The sequence below is a fragment of the Phalaenopsis equestris genome, unplaced genomic scaffold (assembly GCF_001263595.1).
Source record: "Phalaenopsis equestris unplaced genomic scaffold, ASM126359v1 Scaffold000399, whole genome shotgun sequence".
Lineage (NCBI taxonomy): Eukaryota > Viridiplantae > Streptophyta > Magnoliopsida > Asparagales > Orchidaceae > Phalaenopsis > Phalaenopsis equestris.
Window position 1 is genome coordinate 743,825 of NW_018164841.1, and position 7,234 is coordinate 751,058.

The following is a 7,234-nucleotide window of genomic DNA, read 5'->3' on the forward strand; positions in this document are numbered from 1 at the left end:
AAAATAAGAATTTAACTTTTAATTTATATATATTGGGATACTATGCAAGTATACATATCATTATCAAGTAATATAGGACTTTTTTATTAAAACCTGAATATCAAACCCACGGGAAAGATATGCAATATGGACTTTTTTGAAAACTTTCTATTTTCTTAAAAAGATAATTATTTATACTAAAGACATTTTCGCAATAAAGAAAGTTTAAATATTTTTGGTAATTTTAATATTTTGACAAAAATAGTACAAACTTAAAAATATAACTTGAGTTTTTGTAGAAGAAAAGCACTAAATATGAATATATTTTTCTCGTTATCATTATCTTTCTTCTTATCTTGAATCAGTAATAAGTATAGGAATTTTGTTATGGAAGTATGCAAATTGTGTTGTGCCAAATAGGAGCAATAATATTATTTACCCTTACTAGAGTTGCTATAAAGAATATTGCTTAATTTAAAGTTTGAATAGTTCTGAAGACCAGCTAGGCAGATAAACTAGCTCTCACTCTAGAGTTCCCTCAATTCCCTCTATCTGAGGGCTAACATCTCGTATCAAAACCTAAAATAATAAACCAAGTTGGGGGCTTTAACCTGTCACTTTAAATTCCTCTAACTCTGCACCCTTCAATGAATATTTCCCTATTTATTTGCACTCAATCATATGAACCACATTCTCATTCATACAACCTCATGTGATTCTTTCCAATTGATGACTGAGACAATACTATCCTGGTTCTTACATGTTCTCACAATAAAATTTACCATCTAGATAAGTCAGATCAAGAAGTAAATGAAGTACATAGAATTAAATAATCACAACTTCTTTCAACATTAAAGATTATTACTCTCCACAACTTCCATCCAACACTTTTTAATTACTTATCATTTTAAGAAAAAAGATAAAGAAAACTACTCAGAATCCATGGAGAAAACAAAACCACACTTTAGATTTTAAGAAGAAATCATTGTCAAACCAACTATAAGTCTCAACAACAAGTCTCCATTAAAACTAAAAGTAGTCTCAAAAGAATAAGATAAAAACTTATCTCAAGTTCTCCTCCAAACTCTTGAAGTTCCTTTCAATCTCTTCCCTTTATAATCACTCAAAATAAACTAACATAAATGATAAAATAAAAGTAAAAGTGGTGCCTGAAAATCTCTCCGAACCAACTCCCCAAACTGATGAAATTTCGAAACTTTCCAAAGTATTTTCAGGATCTTTTTTAAAGTCCTCTCTTCTTTCTTTTATAGTGTTCCAGGAGGTGCCTTGGAAACTCTTCAAAATATGTCTAGATTCGATGTATTTCTCCAAGAGATGCATCCTTTTGTGATAATTTTCGTCCATGATGGTTATAACCACCTATTAAGCCAATGGGTGCCTTAAAAAATCTCTTCAAAATTCACAAAAACTGACTTTACTCATCTAGTAACTACCACTAACGCTTAAGCGTGGTACCTCTGGCGCTTAGGCGTTATCTTCTCTGTTTAACCGGTGCTTAAGCGTCAGATCTGGTGCTTAGGCGCCAAAACTCTTTTGTACATTTTTTTTCTTTTTGCTCCAAATTTGATCCTTTTTCACTCCTTTAAGCATTTTTCGCCCTTTTTACCTGCATCTACATGAAAAACACAAAAATTTCTTCCATTAAAGTGCAATATCTCAAAAATAAATGTAAAAATGTGTCTTAAAACACTATATATTTTGGATGTATTAGGGCTTTAATCTGTCACTTTAAAGTCATCTAACTGTACACCCTTCAATGAATATTTCTCTATTTATTTACACTGAATCATATGAACTACATTCTTATTCATACAACCTCATGTGATTTTTTCCAGTTGTTAACTGACTGAGACAATACCAGCCCGATTCTTACATATTCTCACAACAAATTTTAACAACTGGATAGACCAATTCAAGAAGTAAATGAAGTTCATGGATTTAAATCATCCCAACTTCTTCCAACATTAAATATCAATACTCTCCAGAACTTCCATCCAACACAATCACTTATCATTTTAAGAAGAAAGATAAAGAAAACTACTCAGAATCTATGGAGAAAACAAAATCACACTTTAATTTTAAAGTAGAAATCATTGTCAAATCAACAATAAGTTTCAATTAAAACCGAAAGTTGTTTAAAATAAAAGATAAAAATTTATCTCAAGTCCTCCACCAAACTCTTAAAATTTCTTTGAATCTCTTCTCTTTTACAACACTCTCAATATAAAACTAAAATGAAAAGGATAAATACGTGGTTCTTGAAATTCTCTCCAACTAACTCCCTAATTTTAGAACTTTTAAAACTTTCTCAGTACTTTCAGGACCCCTTTCAAAGTCTCAATCTTCCTTCTTTTGTAATTCTCCAAAAGGTGTTTTAGTATCTCTTCAAAATGTGTCTTGATTCGATAAATTTCCCCAAGAGATGCATCCTTTCGCAATAATTTTTGTCCATGGTGGTTGTAACCACCTATTAAGCCAGAAGGTGCCTCAAAAACCTCTTCAAAATTTACAAAAACTGAATTTACTCATCCAATAACTGCCACTGGCGCTTAAGCGCGGGGCCTCTGACACTTTTTTCATATAAACTGTCTTAACATGCCTTTTGAGTTTCAGGCGGTGGAACGATAAGACTCGCCAAGTACGCTTTAACAAATTTTTTTTTTAGCGATGTCTTTTAGTACCTTCATACTGTACTTTTATACCTGTAAATTTGCATGCTAAACAACGATGTCACCCTGCATGAAAATAAAAAATATTAGGATAGCCACAAACCAAAACCATAACTAAAAATAAAATAAAACAAGATAAAATTCACCGCCACAACATTTAAAATATAAAACAACTTAAAATTTAATCATAAATATCACACAAAAAAACACAGCTTCAAATAAATTAAGGCATCTCTACCGGATGATCGGGAATTCCTCGGAGGAGGTAACCAACGTTTGCTAACGAGGTTTCTCACGGTCTAAATGAAATTATGGAACTCATTAAGTTGAGTTTAGTAAATTCAATTGGACTAAGTAAATCCAATAGAAAATAGTGGTGCTGGAATGGGGGAACCGTATGATTGTAACCGGTGTCACTCTAATCAACTTTAAAATGCCCCCATAAAATTTAAAGAACTTCAACCATAGGGCCACCTGATTTGACATTATAACTTGACACACTAGAAAACTCAAACTCGTCGCGACAAGGAGCTTTGAGCTAGCATGGTGGGCAGAACAACCATCTTCAACAACAAAACCTGTCTTCCCCAGCTAAACCAATCTTCCTTCCTTAGATATAAACAACAAAGCCATAGAACTTTGAGGTTGCTTGCTTATGCAATGTAAATCCTCATCTTATCTTGAGGCCTTTGTATAGCCCTGCCATACAATATAAGCTATAACTCGTCTTAGGATTCCGAGGTTGTCGTCTGTCACGACTTAAACCCTCACATCTTTTAGGTTATTTATGTGATAGTTTCACACGAATGTAAGCCCTAACTAATAAAACTGGCAGGATGAAACGCTTAAACATTTCTCCTCAAACTGAAGCAAAACATTAGGATAGCTTGGGTCTCCTCTGGATCCTTGACATCCTGTAATTCTTCCTCATTTGGACTCCACAACAAAATGTTCTAAATTTGAACCAATCCCCTTTCACACCTCTACGTCTGATCTCATTGAATTTGTTGAAAAGTCCTATCCTTTTGAACTCCTTAAAGATAATTTTTTCTGATTTTTATCGAGAGTTTTCTTTAGTAACTTCAATTATCTAAGATTTAATTAACTATAGGGGCTTGCCCTTATAGAAAGCTTGTCCGAACCCGGCTTAACAAAATTCTTCTTGTTAAATAGGGAAACTTGTAGGCAAATAAAACAGTTTCACAGACCAAACGAATGTCATATATTTCTTAGTTTATTTGATCGAGCTTTACCCTCAAGTCATGTGTTTATATTCTTTGGAATACTGAGGTATAGCGCTCTTTCATTTAAACTATGAAAAATATTGGGTCAATTTGATTTCATATTTTTCTAAAACTAAATATATATGTAAATTAAAACGTCATTCCGAAGCAGGCGACGGGATTTCGATTCCGACGGCCGACAGCTTCCAACGGGCAACTCCTTCAACCAAAATAGTGTCGACAATTTAACACTTTTTTTTATGAAATTACACATTAAAAAGAGGTATTTTTTTTCTTGCAGGTATAACATGTACGAAGACGAGAGCTGAGATAGAGTGAAACAAAGAAAAATGAGGCACTTGTGGATTAGAATGGTTCCAACACATTGGTACCTAGGCGTCAGACTTGGGCACCAATGCATTCCATCATGGGGGCTTGCGCCAGCTTAGTGTCACCTAGGTGCCAGATTACACCTTGTAAACAGAGCCATTGGTGCTGAAGTGTCGGCCCTGTGGCGCCAAGGTGCTAGAACTGTCCTGGGCAGTTTCTGTAGTTACTTTGGCACATATTTAGCAACTGTAGTTACTTTGGCACATATTTAGCAGCTATAGTTACTTTGGCACATATTTAACAGTTAAGAGGCTAAGAAGATAGTTCAGGCATCCCCAAGGATTTGTGTGAAGAATTGGAGGAAGCCAAGGAAGGCAACACACGAGAGTTTAGAGTTAGTTTTTTACTTTTTATTCATTATCATAAAGAGATTGTAGAGGGATTTGAGAGAATTTTGTAAGGGAATATTGTCAAGAGTAAAGGGAACATTTGGAGATCACTTGGGAGGAGTTTACACCTCTTTTCTCAGGGAGAAAGTTAAGTGTTTCATTCTATATTGTCTTGTACTATTTATAAACTTATTTTCTATGGATTTGCTTTATTATAAGATGTTGAATTATAGTATTTTATTCATGTAATGTGAGTAGTTTCTTTATACCTTTATCCATGCTCCCTCAACAAAAATATTCTGGTCGATTACTGAACTTGGCAGTAGAACTCAGTGCATATGTCATTAAGTATGTTCCCTGAATGGCTAGCAAGGCATAGGAGATCATCGATTTTCTTGTGGAATTTTATGAGGCAGAAGAATCACGCAAAGGGAACCTAACCAATGTCAAAACCTAGGTTTTGCACATTGATGGGATGTCCAAAATGGTAACTACTGAGCTAGGATTAGCTTTAAGTAGTCAGATTGGAGAGCACGTCTACCCATTTGTCGCAGTAGAATTCAAGTATATAAATAACCAAGTAATGTATGAGGTATTGATCACTTATATTCATTGAGCTTATGAGATAGGCGCTCATGAGTTATTGGTAAAATCAGTTTCCTTGCTAGTTGCAAATCAAGTTAACAGGGATCTTGAACCCCGAGATGAACTGTTGATCAAGTACCTTGCCAACCCACAAAAAAAAATAGAAACGTTCAAAAACATCTACATAGAATGTGTGGGTCACGAGGAAATCTGCATTGCAGATATCCTATCCGAACACATCAGTTTAGGCTCGGCTTCACATAGACTCTCTTGACCAGTAGTTGAGAAACTAGAAATAATGGAAGTATCTGTTGGAACTAAAAGAATAAAAAACTGCATGGATCTTTACATCCTCTACGTCGAGATAGGGAAGCTATCAGAAGAGATTGTAGATCTGAGATGCTTCAAAATCAAGGCTGAACTATATTTGAAAATATAAGGAAAACTCTTCTAGAGATCAGTTGCCTCAGTATACCTAAGCTATCTGAGGGAAGATGAAGCTTTGGACATTCTCAGGGAGGTGCGTGCTAGAGAATGGGATAGCCAGTATGGAGGGAAAAATTTAGCCTATCAGGTACAATGATAAGGCTACTTATGGTGACACAACTCAAGGATGCCGAAGAATTTTCCAGAAATGTGAGCAGTGTTAGAAATATGGGCCCCTAAATCATCAAACAAAAAACATTTTTTAACTAATCTCAAGTTCTTGGTCATTTATAACTTGGGGTTTTCGTCATCCTTAGCCCTTTTCCCCTGTATAAGAGCTAGCTCAAGTTCCTTATAGTAGCGATTGATTATTTTCCAAGTGGATCAAGGCTATGCCGCTCGCTCAGCTCAACACTAAGGTGGTGTGGAACTTCATCATGTTGGTTCTCATATGAAAATATGAATTGTTTATAGTCATCATTACCAATGATGAGACACAATTTTCAAATCAGTGTGTTAGAGATTTCTATGTGAGTATGGGAATTTATCTCAGTTTTTCTTCAGTCCATTACGCTCGGACAGATAGACAATTCGAAGTGGGCAACAAGATCTTCCTAAACTTGCTAAAGAAGAAAGTCAAAGGAGCTAAGTGAAACTGTGCGGACCTATTACCATCGTTGCTTTGAGTACTACAGACTACACCATCATCAGTGACCAACCAAACCATATTCATACTGACTCATGGAATGGATGCAATGTTACTAATCGAGTACAACCTTTAAAGCTAGAAGGGTGGCTATGGCTGCATCATTTACAAAAGAGGACATGGTGGAGTGGCATGAAGCAATCATCAAGGGTACAATGCTAGCCCTTAATCTAACAGAAGAAAAGTGAACCAATTCAGAACTTCGACGGAAGGAAGTCAAGAGGCAAACCACTCACTATTTAAATAGACATGCTATAGAGAAGACCTTCACCCTGGGAGACTTGGTCCTAAAAAAGGTCAATCTAGTCACCTAAGGGCAAGCAATCAATAAGTTGGATCTAACTTGGAGCCACCCGTACATAATCAGTGATCAAGTCTCACCGAGCACCTATAAACTCAAAACATACACAGAAAAGAACTCTCTCAGACTTGGAGTGGAGATGATTTGAAGAAAATTTTACCTCAATTTTTTTATGTGAACTTGAAAGGGTGTGTCATTGCTAATATTGAACTTTATACCTTTCATTAAATGTTATTTTCTTGGATAATTTTGTTTGATTGACTCATAAGTCCCCTTGATGCTCAAAGAACTCCTTTAAGTTGTAGTGAGTTCAATTACAAGTTCAGGACTCCCGACTATGGCCACAGAGTAACGCAACAGGATTTCAATTCCGATGACCGACAGCTTCTTACGGGCAAACCCCACACCAAAAATAATGCCGACATGAGTAAAAGGGGAGTGCAACAAATATGTCAGAACATCGCCAGGTCAAAGGCACAATTAGTGAAATAATAAAGATGTTTGCAACAAGAGAAACAATGTTTTATTCATCCTAGTTGAAACGTACACCAATTATTAATATCACACATGTAGGGTGTTGTTGACCTCACTTTTGGTTGAGGTCT